General features: G+C 48.2%; 1 protein-coding gene across 2 annotated transcripts in view; it reads left to right on the forward strand.

Moving 5' to 3' along the window:
• Positions 1-15,503, forward strand: part of bdg (sodium-dependent transporter bedraggled) — a 201,920-nt gene that overhangs the window by 105,189 nt on the left and 81,228 nt on the right. Inside the window, exon 2 of one of the 2 annotated variants that reach the window (XM_037425268.2) lies at positions 11,614-11,635. The exons of the other annotated variant lie outside the window; for it this stretch is intronic. The gene's annotated coding sequence lies outside the window, so the exon portion shown is untranslated. The remainder of the gene's footprint in view (positions 1-11,613; positions 11,636-15,503) is intronic. 2 annotated transcript variants of the gene reach the window in all.

Here is a 15,503-nt window from a genome sequence, read left to right on the forward strand (position 1 = left end):
GCCAGTGTGCTCAGATTTGTGTGCACGTTAAACAACCCCAGGTGGCCGAAATTTCCGGCGCCCTCCACTACGGCGTTTTTTATAATCGCATGGTGGTTGTGGGGCGTTAAACCTCTCATATGAATCGCCTCACATGAACATACCTAAATTGCGGTCAGACGGTTTCTCTCCCCCACCCCTCCGCCCCATAACTGAGCTTTTCCTTTTGCCAGTGATATCGGTTTGTGCACTTGACTAGCCGTGGAACTGGCGTATGGCTGCTTAAGTAGCACTACCCCTTACGTAAAACACAATGAAACCTCCAAAACATCAACCTAACACTTAGGACCTTAATTAACCTCTCTCACCTCTGCACACTAAGATTTCTGGTCGCGAATTCCTCCGGGGAATAAAAGGGGGAGGGGGACCGTCCCAACGATAAAGTGGCTGACTTATATCGGAGATTGCTATCAGCCTCCTCGACGCAACGACATGCAACGTCCACCCCAGACGGAGAGTTCTATGACCTATGCGCTATCGCGACCGATCGACAAGAAATGCCGGAAGTACTACGATTGGCGCTATCAGCGCGGCGCGTATGTAGCCTAGCTTCTCCAAGACAAAAATAAGACACAAGCAGCGACGAAGGTTAAAGCGTTAAATCGATGCCCTCATATCACCGCATTCGTCGTCGTCTTTCTCATTATCGCGCTGTCCACGCAAGGCGAAAGCGGTAGAACCGCCCATCCCGTTTAGCCGGAAGAGTCCTATCGCAGCTGCGGTTGGCATTAGTTATTCAGCCGCAGTTTATACATACTAAAGCAAGACAGTGGCTCCTTCCATCTGCGATGGCTGGTTTCGCAAGCCGCGTAACCCGGTCTGCAGCGGAAGAGCACCGTTGAACACGCGAAGGGCTGTGGCCAGCGGCGAGCCCGCCTTCGCAGCGCAACTCTGTGTAGCGTGCGCTTCACCTCTGCAACGCAATGCAGTGCTGCGAAAGCTACGTGTCGCACCGGTTTCCCTGTCGGAGAAGAGAAACGCGGTGAATATGTTTCCCCATCGCCCGCTTTCTCATCGCCGCCCGCAGAACGTTGACAAAATGAATGCTTTGCAGATAATAGATAGAGAAACAGAGACGGGGAGGGAAGGAAGGGTATGGAATTAAACGGCAATAAGGGGGCCACTTGGGATACTTTTGTTGTCGGTTCGTACTGCGTTGTCTGTGTCGTTCTTCGCCTTTCTGTTCCGCTATTTTGTTGCCATGCGTTTTTACACTGAGCTATGCATAGGTTAAGGAAGTTGCTTATGTCCGCTTGGATACCCTATAGGTGAGGAAGGACATTACTGGGTAGGAAAAAGAGATAGAGAGAGAGAATGAAGGAAATGCGTGCAGTTCACGTATACTTCGTCTCGTTTTCGGTCGTGCGGAGAAAAACGGCGGTGCGAAATATAGAGAGAGCATTCGTATAAAGGGCATATATATATATATATATATATATATATATATATATATATATATATATATATATATATATATATATATATATATATATATGTATATATATAGGCATTCGTATGCCTACATTCATACGAATGGTGCAGGTGCCGTTCGATCAGGGGCTGAAGGCAGTCGCATTCCGGTATAGTAGACGGGTTCATGCGGTTTTCTGGGCCTATGAGCTGTGGGGGCTAAATATAGCCAGTGCACATGCTACATGCTGCTTATAAGGTAAACGTATACACTAACTCTAGTGCCAAGCGCCCGAGTCTCTCGCTCATTAGTAGAGTTGAACGTTCGTCGAAACAGGGGGAACAGTAGCGGTACAGGAAGTTATCGGTTGCACCTCTCTTTGTCTGTTTCTCTCTCTCTCTCTCACTCTGCCTACATTTGCGCTTAGCACACGGCGGGCGCATAATTCATACCAATGCGATACCTATACGAGTCAGTGAATGCTACCAGGACCCATAACTGGCAAAGCAGTCGGGCTTGCGTCACGCTGCGAAATATTTGTCGGTGATTGTATAGCGCCACTGTAACTAGAGCGCATTGGGCGAACCCCCCACTTTTCTTGTTTCTTCGGAGCGCGCACTGATTAACCGACGCCTTCGTCGCGCTGCACGATATTTCCAGAGACGGAGCGTAGGCAGTTGCGGTTGCCGGGCGGCACGGCGGGCGCTGCGCGCACACAACGCCGAGTCACTGCCGCGTGGCGTGACAAGGCCACCCGGTCAGCCGAAGCGTGCCGTTCCGTCACGGGCGGATTTTCACCGCGCAACCTCGAGCGCCCGTGGACGAAAGACCTACACCGACCACCGGCTGAAATAGCAGGGCCGCGTGTTCCACGGCCACACGGCATGGCGTGATGCACGCATATCCCCGCGGTGCCCGCCGCACGTCCCGCGGTGTTTCTTTCCTGCGATTTACACGTAATACGCGCGAAAAGCGGACGACCACTCCCGCTAGTTACGTGCAGTGCTGCCCAATGTCTGGGGGCGTGGCTGCTCGTATACTGAAGGGAATGGTCACAAGCAGGCCCGTACCCAGAGGGGGAGGCTAGCCCACTGCTCTCTCACCTGAGAAATTCTGATGAAGGATGGTGCTTTGCGAAAAATAGGCGCCCCCAACCTTTAAAAAAAGTTGGTAGATCCCACGTACCTTGCGAATCCATGTTATGCGAATCATGCAGAGGAAAGGTGATCGGGTTTACATTTATTTCGTTGCGCGACACGTCGTGAAATGACGGTAAATACAGGTACGAATGTCGCACGCAAAGGCATATGTTGAATAGTTGTGAATGTTTATATAACCAGATGTTTGCACTTGCGCGATGATGCCAACAGGAACACGAATATCAGCAACACCACAAGCGATAAGCTGATATGAAGTGCCGGTGCTCTCGAGTATGGTAGACCTGGACACTGCTACATAAATCAACTTCTGCGCATGACACCTACCTAACCGCAGTCCACTTTAACTCGGCTTGACTGCTGTAAGACAGGAGTACATATGTAATGTTTATAAAATTAGATAGCCAACACTGCAAGCACAATTGCAAACATTAGCATCTATTTGAAAAAAAAAAAAGCACTTCCGGACCTGGCGTGGCTCTGTGGTAGAATGCTTGACTGCCACGCAGAATGCTTGGGTTCGATTTCTACTGGGACCCTGACGTGTATTATTTGCATTCAGTCGGTTCAACGCTGCCGATGCCAGGTTTTTGCTAACGTTCACGCGTTAAAATTACCCATCTGTGTTCTCATCGTTCCTGCGTGGATACCAAGTGTCGATCACCTGTGGGACATACCCGCATATCAGTGGCACATACCCGCTTGCAGGTATACGGGCTACTGTCTGGCGGAAAGTGTTTGACGACGTAATTGACAGGATTGTGACATTATTCACTTCTTGACCAGCGCGTCATATTCGTCAAAGCATGTTACCCTCCAAAACTAGTTTTGGTTTTCGCCAAGTTCAGGGCGTAATCACGCGAGCCCTCAGATGTGAGCGGATAGATAGATACGCAGGTAGACGACAAAAGTGCTTCCAGAATGCAAAGAAACGCTTCGCATTAAAAAAGAAATTCTGGTTATGGGCATGCTCTCAACAGTAACTTGCCGGTTTCTACTTGTTCCGGGGGAGTATAGAGGAACCCTTCAAATGGAGATGCGACTACAGTTTTAATCGAATAGAATCATTTCTGCAAGGCCTATATCGACGCGTTGGACTTACTTATTCACTGGTCATATCGAGCGCGTGAATAGGCAAAGGTATACGACACGTAGCACTGGCCACCTTCCGTCGTAAAAAGGACGCTTAGGCCAAGAATAGGAAGAATCGCGTCGTGATCACCATCATGGCGGCCCCGCCCGGTCATCCACAACTGGATCCAGAATAGCGCGCCAAAATGTGCTTCTGTGTTTGGAGAGCGTAAACCGTACTGGAATCAGGCATTCAGAAGTTCTCACCAATGGTGACATGCCATGGTGTCTCATAGGAATTGAGCACACTGCCTACTTGAACGGGTTGAGAGGCGTTGCGCAAAGCATAAGCGGAGCCCCGCCGCGGTAATCTAGTGGCTAAGGTACTCGGCTCCTGTAGCGCAGGTCGCGGGATCGAATCCCGGCTGCGGCGGCTGCACTTCCGATGGAAGCAGAAATGTTGTAGGCCCGCGGGCTCAGATTGGCGTACACGTTGAAGAACCCCAGGTGGTCGAAATTACCGGAGCCCTCCACTACGGTGTCTCTCGTAATCATAGGGTGGTTTTGGGACGTTAAACCCTACATATCTATCAATGAAGCATAAGCGTTGACCAAACTGTACGGGGCTCTTCCACGGCATTCGCTAGGCCGGCTAAATCCCTGCTCTGGGCACTGCACTGAATTGGGTGCAGAACGACGCGCCTACAGCTGGCTGAGCTATTATATGGGTGTGGCCCGGACGCTCGCTTCTTTGTTGCTTATCTTCGTTTGCTGAAGCGCTGTCCGGCCTCACCCTTCCTGCTCGTCTTTCTTGCGGTAACCGAGCTCGCGGCGACGTTGAAGCATGCTCGTCCGCTCTTTCGAAGTAATTAGGCGGCGAGCTTGTTCGCGACATGACTACAGCGGTGGGCAACCCACCCGTTTCCTTCGCGAAAGTGAGGCGCGCCCACTCAAACTACGCTCGATGCTTCTTACGCGGTTGGCTTAGTAGATACGATATTTTGCTTCTGAGCACGAGGTCGTACGTTCGACTTCCGGCGTCGTGGCGGCCGCGTTTAATCATGTAGTAGTTGTGGGGGGGGGGGGGGGGTTGCGTCTCCAAACCACGACGTGATTATGAAGGACACTGTAGCCGAGGGCTCCGGAAATTCAGATCCGGTGTTCTTTGACGTGCAAGGACATCGCGCAGAACGCAGGCTTCTAAGATTTCGTTGCATATAAATGCAACCGCCACGTCCACGGTCGAATCTGCGACCTTCGAATCGGTGGCTGAGCACCGTAACCGATATACCACAGCAGAAAGTGGCTGCCGCCTTTCTACGGGTGGGAAAACTGACATATTCGTGAACTTTATCCAGGCCTACAGCCAGGTGAGAGCTGGGAGGGGGGGTGGGGGCAAAGGGCTGAGCCTTTTAGATGCGAAAGCATCTTATACTCGCGCCTTGTAGTGCGCCGTCCGCGCCGTCCGCACCGCTTCTCGAACATTCGACAGCTGACGCGCGCGCATGCGCCGTCGCGCCGTCGCCCACTCTTCCACCATCTGTGCATCCCTTCCTCCTCTACACACCGCGCGCGCTTCACTCCTCCACCATCTGTGCACCCTTCCTCCTCTACACACCGCGTTCGACATCTACAATTCTCCTGATTCTCCAGTGGAAGCGCATGTGGCGTCGCGCTTCGAGAACATTCAACAGCTGACAGTGCATGCGCCGTCGAGCTGTATATATACTCAAGGTCGGCGCTCGCTCGCTCAGTTGCCGCTCGTCGGTTGGTTTATACGGCGCGTCGACGTCCAAGGTCGCGGTGAAATGAATTCCAACGAATCCACAAACACAATGATCGACGTCCCTTCGACCAGCGCCCCCCTTTCGCATACGTGTGTACGTGTTCACTCATTTAACACCCCCTCCTACAACCACGTTAACCAATTTAGCCATCGACCCAAGTAAGTCGCAATTTAACACCCCATTTCACAACCACGTTAACCAATTTAGCCATCGACCCAAGTAAGTCGCACTTTAACACCCCGTTAACCAATTATATGCTCCGCATCCTCCTCAGTGTTCCCCCGAGGGAAGCTGCGGGCAATTTTTTCGAAATGCAGACGGAGAGGGATGTTTTACCGAGAAATAATAACAAAGCTATGTGTTTTCCAAACCTTTAAACGAGCACCAGCGAGCACCAGTGCCCCACCGCGGTGGTCTAGTGGCTAACGTACTCGGCTGCTGACCCGAAGGTCGTGGGATCAAATCTCGGCTGCGGCGGCTGCATTTTCCGATGGAGGCGGAAATGTTGTAAGACCGTGTGCTCAGATTTGGGTGCACGTCAAAGAACTCCAGGTGGCCAAAATTTTCGGAGCCCTCCACCACGGCGTCTCTCATACTCATAGGGTGGTTTTGGGATGTTAAAACCCACGAATCAATCAATCAAATCAGCGAGCACCAGCGCTTCATATCAGCTTATTCCTCCTGGTGTTGCTAATTCTAATGTTTCTCTTGGTATCTTTGTGCAAGTGCAAACAACTGGTTATATAAACGTCTACAGCTGTTGAACATATATATGTCGGTGCGTGCAACATTTCTACATAAATTTAGCGCCATTTCATAGTGCATTGCTCAATAAACAAATTAAAACACGCTCACCTTCCCTTCGCATGCTTCGCATAAGGTCGATTCCCAACTAAGGTACGTGGGATCTGCTTAATTTTCTGTTAATGAGCATCGTAATTTTATTTTTCAGTGTAAGAGTAAGTAATTGAGGTATTACAGAACATACAAGGTGAAGGGTGGGGCAGGTTGGTGTTAAGGGGATGGGGTTGCAGGATAATTTGGTCACGTGGCTTAACTGTTGCGCAAGATCTTAATTTGCCTGCTGCAAGCGTAAGCTAAGCGTTCTCGTCTCACCAAGCGCCGCCGTACCTGACTGCGAGAGTGGTTTTCTTTTATTTACTACAGACCTGTGGTATGCCGTTTATTTCACGTGACGGTCACTGAATGTACTTCATAACGAATCACGAAATAATACGTGCATGAGCGCGATGAAAAATCCTATGCGGTGGTTGTCTGGTACGCTGTTTCTGTAAATGAGACCGGGATGCCTAGAACCGGCGCATTTTAACTCGGTGGTCGGCGCTCGCGCGTTCAGGTTAAAAAAAAAATGGGCGGCTGTGCGTGGCATTCGCCACGGACAGCTCAGAGCATATACGATTAACTCAGAGGCCGTTTTTCGTTCGTTAATTTTATGTTTATTGTATCTACAAAGCTTTTTTTTTTTTCGTATTGTAGGTCACAGTTCGCAACAACTACACCATTGTATGGGAAACGCGTAAACATTCTTGTATAACTTGGGCGAAATAAGTGAGACACGAGTAAAAAAAAAAAGGAAATCATGTGGAGATATAATCAATAACGCCTAACACGCCTGATACACGCTAGCATCTTACCTGTCGACAGTCTTCTTCATGGATCCTATGCGATGGAAAATAAAGTGATCGAGACAGCTTCCAAGCATCATCCGCCCAGCTTTCTTATTATTATTATTATTATTATTATTATTATTATTATTATTATTATTATTATTATTATTATTATTTTCTTTGGGGGGTGGGAAGGCTGACTGGCTATTATTTTTTCCCGCATGCACGGACATTCACATTGTCTGACTCACCCTATACGTTCAATGCCGTGCCAAACGAATCGTTTCGGCTTGATGTGTCCGGCGGCGTTCACGTGGTATAGTGACTTCGCAGAAAACATGTGCTCTTCACCTCTTAAATAGGCCTCGCTTCTGTAAATGCGGCGTAAAAACATATGCACGCAAATAAATGAAGACGATAAGGTTAAAAAGAAGATCCAGCGGTGATTAAGCGACCGGCGTTACAATGTAGAGCGTTCTTCGTCGCGCCTGAGTCAACATGAGTCACAGCGTCATCTGTGCTTGTACAGAGGTTGCCATTTCCCGTATTCTTGCACCAGAACAATACGGGAGCCCAGTGCGAGGTCACTGTCCTGGGAAGAGTCGATAATAGCGGGAAATACGGCGTTTGTATATATCGCGTGTACGTGCGACGCGTCTTATCTTACGTTTTATCGCTGCGTTGATAACTCAAGCAGGATGACACGAAGGAAGTCTCTTTTTTTTTCTTTGCTTTGGTTTGTAAACGTTGTATACAATAGAACCCCAATGTGAACTGTGGACCCGAAGGTCGCGGGATTGAATCCCGGCCGCGGTGGCTGCATTTCGATGGAGGCGAAATGGTAGGGGCCTGCGTACACGGATTTGGCTGCACGTCAAACAACACCAGGTGGTCAGCATTTTCGGAGCCCTTCACTGCGGCGTCCCACACAACTTTGGGGCGTAAAACCGAAATTATTTGACAAAATTGTTTACACAAAGGGGCATCCACACAAACGTTATGCTCCTTGTTTTTTTATTGCATTATGTAGCTTCTTAGTATCACTTAGTTACCACTACTAGAAACCTCGTTTTGCGAGTTCGCGGTGGTTACTTATTTATAGAGACGTTTTTAGAGCTCCCTATCGCAGTTTAAGTTTCAAGGAGCACCGAGCTGGGCAGGAGCACTTCCGGTTGCAAGATAAACACAGCCGGCCACGTGACCACGCAAAACTGTGACGTGTCGGTGAGCGAGATAGCATGCGCGAGAAGGCGCCCCACTGACAACCAGAACAGTCGACACACGCCGAGCCGCAGTCTCGGATGAAGAAATCGCGGAGAGCGCAAGCGCAAGGCATGCGCAACCAAACAGCCAACACAAACTCGTGACGTAGGTTTGTTTACATTCCCGCCACGTTGATGACGGCGTTGCCAGGGTCTCCGCATTTCTCTAAGCGCCGCGGCGTGTATTTTGAAATCGATTTTGAGTATGTTCGTGGCTATATTTGTCCTTCATATTTTGTTGATGTGCATGTCTCTTGGTAAATTTATCTCACTCATTACCTGGCTTTCAAAGTTTAGTGTGAATGTTCGCTTGTTTCACTAGTTCTCTACTACTACCCTAACGATTGTTATACAGTAAGGTACTGTTTGAGCGAACTTCAGTTAAACGAACTATACAATTCTATGAAATTTATATAATTATCCCACCGAAGTGTCATTGGATCAAAAGCTAACGCATTTCAGTTTAACTAGAGGTACTGCATATGCTACCTTTACTGTATGCTACCTAAATGTAGCATATACCATAACTCTAAGTTCAACTAGACTAGCGCACAGCGCATTTCAGTTATACGAACATATTTTGCGACGCCATCCGATGCCTCTTACGTCATATTGATGAGATTTTGTCTGAAAGACTGGGTACAGACGGCGCTTTGCGTTTTTAGAATTACGTCACCTGTGACTGTCGCATTGAGGCTTGCGCTGCTCTGTCTTCGGAAGAGATTGTGGTGGCTAGCGTCCTATCCACTAAGAGGACGAGGCGGAAGAAGTAAACATAGTGGATGAAGCACTGAGAATTTCAGACGAAACACATGCACTCATGTGAGTATTCGCAGAAAGCGAATTCTTTCGCTGCTCCGTTCATCGTTGGGACGGAGGAGGTTTACGAGAGCGAGAAGGCAGTGACTCAAATGACGACCTCTGCAATCCTATATGTGCGCAAGTGCACGCAAAGATTAGTACATTTTTCGGAACATAATAAGCATGCGTTCAAATAAACAGCGTTGCAAATAGAATGGTGTTCAAATTCGTTTTCAACGACTGATGTGTCCTCTAGCTCCTGACAACGAGCTGCAGCCTGCAACATATCTATTGATTTCAACGAACTTTTTCTTTTCTGAGGTACCTTTGAGATTCGTTCAATTGAAGTTTTACAACATTATTAGTGTTGTGCCGTCGTATGCCATGGTCATCATCGTAACACAGCGGTATTATTTCCTATATGCCCAATGCCGCTATCGTAGTGACTCACACGCCTGCTACCGAAGGTGACCTCGGTGACCTTCGAGCGCGAAGAACACAATAGGCTGCGATCAATCCTTCCTTCTTCTTGGGTCACAGATAAAAATATAAAAATGTGCAGACTACGACATGCGTAGAGACGACAGTGTCCGTCAGAACAGCAGGTGCGGCGGCACTGATGACCACCCAACAGAGAAAGAGAGAGAGAGGGCGAAAGACTGTTGGGCCACCTATCCAAAGTTCACGCACTGCTGCGGCCGCCCAGGGCTGACGCTGCATATTAATCGAGGCCGTGATGGGCCGTTCGACGTGCATGAATATTCACGAGGCATGTTCTTTTTGACAGCCTGTTCTTTTGACAGTGGCCGACAGGGTTGCAGCAGCGCGTGCGATGTATGTTTGGCGGGTTTGACACTGACTTCACTCCTATAAAGCAGGGCGTTGGTGCGTAGCTTAATCAAGCGCAAGGGTAAAAAAGGGAAACGAGAAAAATGGAGAGTGGGGTTGACGCTTTAGTGCTAAAAGAAGCTGGATCTTTCTATATAGGCAAGAAACTTTTTTGCCGCGGAAGTTTACAAGTTTACTTGTTTTGCGTGAGCTAATTGATATGTGGTGTTTAACGTCCCAAAACCACCATAGGATTATGGGAGACGCCGTAGTGGAGGGCTCCGGAAATTTAGACCACCTGGGGTTTTTTAACGTGCACCCAAATCTGAGCACACGGGCCTACAACATTTCCGCCTCCATCAGAAATGCAGCCGCCGTAGCCGGGAATCGATTCCGTGACCTGCGGGTCAGCCGCCGAGTACCTTATCCTCTTGACCACCGCGGCGGGGCTTTTGCTTGAGCTAACGCAGTTTTATGGCAATGCGTGTGATGTATATACGGGTATAGTGCCGGCAACGCGGTGATTGTGACGGACGGCGTGACTGTAAATGCCAGTTTAAAATGAGGCTGGCGTGCGGATACAGCGAAAAAGCAGTCAGTCGTTCAAAGTGGCCTGTTTACACTCTGTTCACCCGCAGCGGTAATGTCGATTGGTGATTGATATGTAGTATAACGTCTCAAAACCACCATATGAAGGAAGGAAATGACGAGGAAAAGAACGGCAGGGAAGTTAACCAGCCTATAGGCAGCCGGTTTGCTACCCTGCGCATGGAAGAGGGATGGGGGAGATGAATGATAAAGACAGAAGAGAGATAAACACAGCACATTCGGCAGCACACGCGCGCACACTCAGTCAGTCCAGTCTTGTCTTTCGCAATGTGTGACGTTGCTGTTACACTGCAGCTGGTGGTTCAACTCCGTGCCGCGTAGGAATTTGAACAGAGCTTTTGCCGCCTTCTGTTGCACTGTCAATCACATGAATATGACAGACGCCGTAGGGGAGAGCTTCGGATGAATATGAGAGACGCCGTAGGCGAGAACTTCGGAGATTTCGACTGCCTGGAGTTCTTTGACGTGCACCCAAATTTGAGCACACTGGCGTGCAGCATTTTAGCCTCGACCGAAAATGCAGCCGTTGCAGCTGGGATTCGATCCCACGACCTGCGGGCCAGCAGCCGAGTCTCTTAGCCAGTAGACCACCGCGGCGGGGTAGTGCTACTGTCCAGTTACTGAATTACTCTCCGTGCTCTCCCGTGAGAGTTAGTCGGCAAACATACCTCACTGCAGACAAGCAGTGAGAGATGATACAGTCATGTCGCATAGATGTTTACGAAATGCAGGCTATAGGCTCTAAGAAGGAACTAGAAGTAGTGCATGTAAGGCTTACTGAATAAATGACCAGACTGAATTCCGTTCTTCCGACACAGTCAATAGATTGCATCAATATAGAGACAGTATGTGTATAAGATACGTACAAGACGTACGTGTATAAGACGTATACTGCCTCACTTATACTCTCATTTTCGCTGTTCATATCAACTCCTAACGTATTCAGAGTTCACGCCCAGATTACAAGTACTTTTTTCAATGTGTCTAACGAATTGTTTTCTTCTTCTTCTATCATTTCAGGCAGCCTCCATCACTACCTGTGGTGAGTGAAACATTTTTCACTGCTTTATTGACACTGCTGTACGCGCATGCTGAGGGTGCTTTCATGTACACTACGCTGACATTTCAACGAAACGTCGGGTTGGATCATCATCGCATTCGGGATGAGTGGCTAATTGACATTACAACGTAACGAGGCAAATGGGTTTGTAAAAGTGATTCTTGAATACAAAAACGTTGCAATCGATGGCAAAACTTGGGTTTTTATAGGGACCAAGATGGAAATGCCCGGAATCATTAAATGAATGCGATAGCAGAAGATAAGTTTATACCTATTAGTTGGTAGTCTTTACACGGTCTATGCGTATGCGCAGAGGGCGTGTGCTAATTCAGTGAAAACGCTCTAGTGCCCGGGTCTAGATGATACTTGCGTGAAAGTTTTTCTTTTCATGAACAAAACTAATTGATGTATTCATATTCGATACTGTGGTCAAGTACTGCTCCAGGGTGACTAGAAATTTTCTGATGGGGAAGCACATTAAGTCATTACTGTCTGACAGCACCACGTGCATTTATGCAATTCGATCAACATGAGGATTGTACTTCTTTTTTTTTTTCCTGTTGCGGTGGAAATATGCTTGGTACCGGGATTCAAACCACAGCCCCCTTTAGCACGCGCAGAGTTTTTTTCTAGTTCCCCTTTTTTTTCAAAGGACATGTCAGAAGATGTTGGCGCACATACAATATACAACCTAGCATAATGGTCAGGACATGTCGTAACAGTAATAAGTTCTCGTAACAACATACTGTCACACATGTGAACACACGATAACGTTAAAAAAGTAAGTTCAAGAACAACCGTTACATAGCATAACCAAGACAAAACACAGTACAACTTTAACCCTCAAATCTTGTTTAAGTTAAATCCCTGGCTCGCAATGTTCTGAAAAAAAAAAGAAAAAGGCTAGGACCGCGCGGAAAGCGCAGCACAGTCACAGCGAAAGCTAGAAGAGCGGTCTTTCAGAGCCTTTCAGAACAGTCATTCGGCAACTACTGCAAGCACACTTGCTTGATACCCACTGAGGCAATAATAATAAAGTTTTTGGGTAGTAAAGTGATGGACCGGTGTTTCCTGCTGAAACATGTCAATCGCTGCTAATGAACAGTGAGAGACAGAAGATTCCGATTGGAAGCACAGATCCGTAGTCCGCTTTAGTTAACCCGCATGCTGCTAATTTTTATTGTTCAAGGAGAAATCTCCCACCGGTACTACCTTGGAGGTCAAGATCCAGTGTATATATATATATATATATATATATATATATATATATATATATATATATATATATATATATATATATATATATATATATATATATACGGGGCGGCCAGTGAGTCGACCCTAGTGCGCGAAATGTTCATTAGATGGCGCTCGCATAACTCGCATCTTTCGAGATGTTTCGACAGACAGACAAACAGACAGACAGAGACAGACAGACAGACAGACAGACGGACGGAACCTACAGAGCTTCACCCACTGATCATAATTGACTTCGTGGTTATGCTGGCATTTTTTTTTTCGATCAAGAAACTCGTTAGCAGACGCTGCCTGCGTTGGCGTCGTGAGGTGAGAAAGGGCTAGTGTAGGAGGTGAGAGAGAGAGGGAAGGTACGTGCATGTGCAATAGGGGTGTTAACGCCGCTAGAAGGAATGCCGACAAACCATGTGGTAGGAGAACAGTGGAGAGAGTAACAAGCAGCTGCATGAGAGAGGAACGAGGGAGAGCTGCGCATGCGAAGTGTCAGTGCGGACGTCGCTGACGCCGCGGGACAAAGGCATGAGCAAGAGACGTTTCGCAATGATGCGACAGGCCAGGGACACCAATGACCGTTCACCACCCTTCACAAATCGCCCGAGGGCTCGCCAAGATACAGTCCCGCAAACAAATGAATGAACGCTACCCATGTTGCCTTTCGGTGTAGGCAACGACGCACCCGCCGAGAGATGTCGCGGAACGCCGTCTAGGGAAGGCGGCCCCGGATCCGCATTAGAGAGATACTTCGCCTCATTGCTCGAGAGACGTGCGCGCAGTAGGCACTCGCAGAGAAAGGGATGCCAGCCAAGCCAAGCCGAAGAAGGAGCTCAGTTTGTCCAAATGACCCGTATAGGAGGAAACCAGTCTCGCTCACTTCTTCGCAAAAGCAGCCGAAGCAAAGCAAGGAACTGAGTCGGTCTGAGATTGGCCCGATGGGATCCTGCAGTGTTTTTCTTTTTACGGATCATTTGCCATTCCTCCGCATTCAGAGCGTGACCGGGGAGCACAAGAAGCGCCGGTCGCGCAAGGCACGCTGAGGCTGCCGCGATACGCCTACTGTACACCGGCTGGCCTTCTGTGGACCAGAACGACGGCGGTGGACAGTTCTTCGAGTCGGTGGAGCCGTAGTGTGCTAAAGAACAACAGCGAAGCACAAAGATGGGAAAGAATGCGAGGTCGTTTGGCGCCGTTCATGCATAGCACATGCGGTGCGCCTGGCGATAGAATAGAAATGAAACTTTCGTGAGGGCGGTTCCTTTCTTTCTTTCTTTTCTTTCTTTTCTTTCTTTCTTTCTTTCTTTCTTTCTTTCTTTCTTTCTTTCTTTCTTTCTTTCTTTCTTTCTTTTTTTCTTTCTTTCTTTCTTTCTTTCTTTCTTTCTTTCCGTTCTGATTAGCTCATCTCAGGCTGGGTGAACACAAGAAGCACCGAGTCTGAAATTGCTGGGCCGTGCTCTGACTGACTGGCTCCCGCTTCTTCGGCGTCGTGTGGCGCTAGTGTCGTTTCGCTTTTGTCGGTGTTTTGCGGACTTGGCAATAGGCTGCGAGGACGGCGTGTGCAGGCTGTGAGTTAACCTAGCCGCGCCCACCGGGCTGCAGAAATTAGGTTCTTTCTTCCTCTTCTAACAACTACCACCTAGCCGCGCATGCGTCATTCGGGTACTTAATCAATGTTTGCCCTCCTGCGAGCGTAACTGCACCGGTGCTATAGCGCAAATGCGCATACAGAGGAGCAGTGACGAAAGCGCGGCCAGGTTTTAATTTATTCTGTTAGGCGTCCAAATACGTTTTTTTTTTTTAGCCGACAGAGTCGAAAAATTGCTCGGTTAACTTTGAAAGAGCTATAGACTCGGCAGATGGTGTGGCGGTACTTTCGTGTGCTTTTGTATTGTGACTGTAGTGAACAGCTTTATGCATAGCGAACTTTCACCTCTGTCATGCGTTTGTAAGGAAGGAAGCTGCAAATCTCGTGGAGAATCAAGGCTTGACGTAATCGCTTTTCCTAAGCACGCCTTTGAAATCACGAAAGTTCTGATTGAGGTTGGCGCAAACAGGGTTAATTGAAATTCTGGTACCCTGTGTACCATAATTTTGTGGGGTACACACACTGTTTTCTTCATCTTGCTTTCGACCACCTGAGGTTCTTTCAAAGGCACAGATCATCAAAATAATAATAATAATAATAATAATAATAATAATAATAATAATAATAATAATAATAATAATAATGTGCAGATCACTCAGACCATCTCATGAAATATGCTTTGCTGGTAGGGCTCGGTCGCACTCGAGACTCACCAATATCTTTATCAAGCACACTCATTCGGACCAACTACGCTGTCGCAGTGGTCTAGTGGCTAAGGTACTCGGCTGTTGACCCGGAGGTTGCGGGATCGAATCCCGGCTGCGGCGGGGACATTCTCGATGGAAGCGAAAATGCTGCATGGCCGTGTGCTCAGTTCGGGGCGCACTTTAAAGAACCTCAAGTGGTCGAAATTTTGGAGCCCTCCACTACGGCGTCTCTCGTAATCATATGGTGGTTTTGGGACGCTAAACCCCACATATCAATCAATCATTTGGACTCTAACTAATGAGAATT

The sequence above is a fragment of the Rhipicephalus microplus genome, chromosome 5 (assembly GCF_043290135.1).
Source record: "Rhipicephalus microplus isolate Deutch F79 chromosome 5, USDA_Rmic, whole genome shotgun sequence".
NCBI lineage: Eukaryota > Metazoa > Arthropoda > Arachnida > Ixodida > Ixodidae > Rhipicephalus > Rhipicephalus microplus.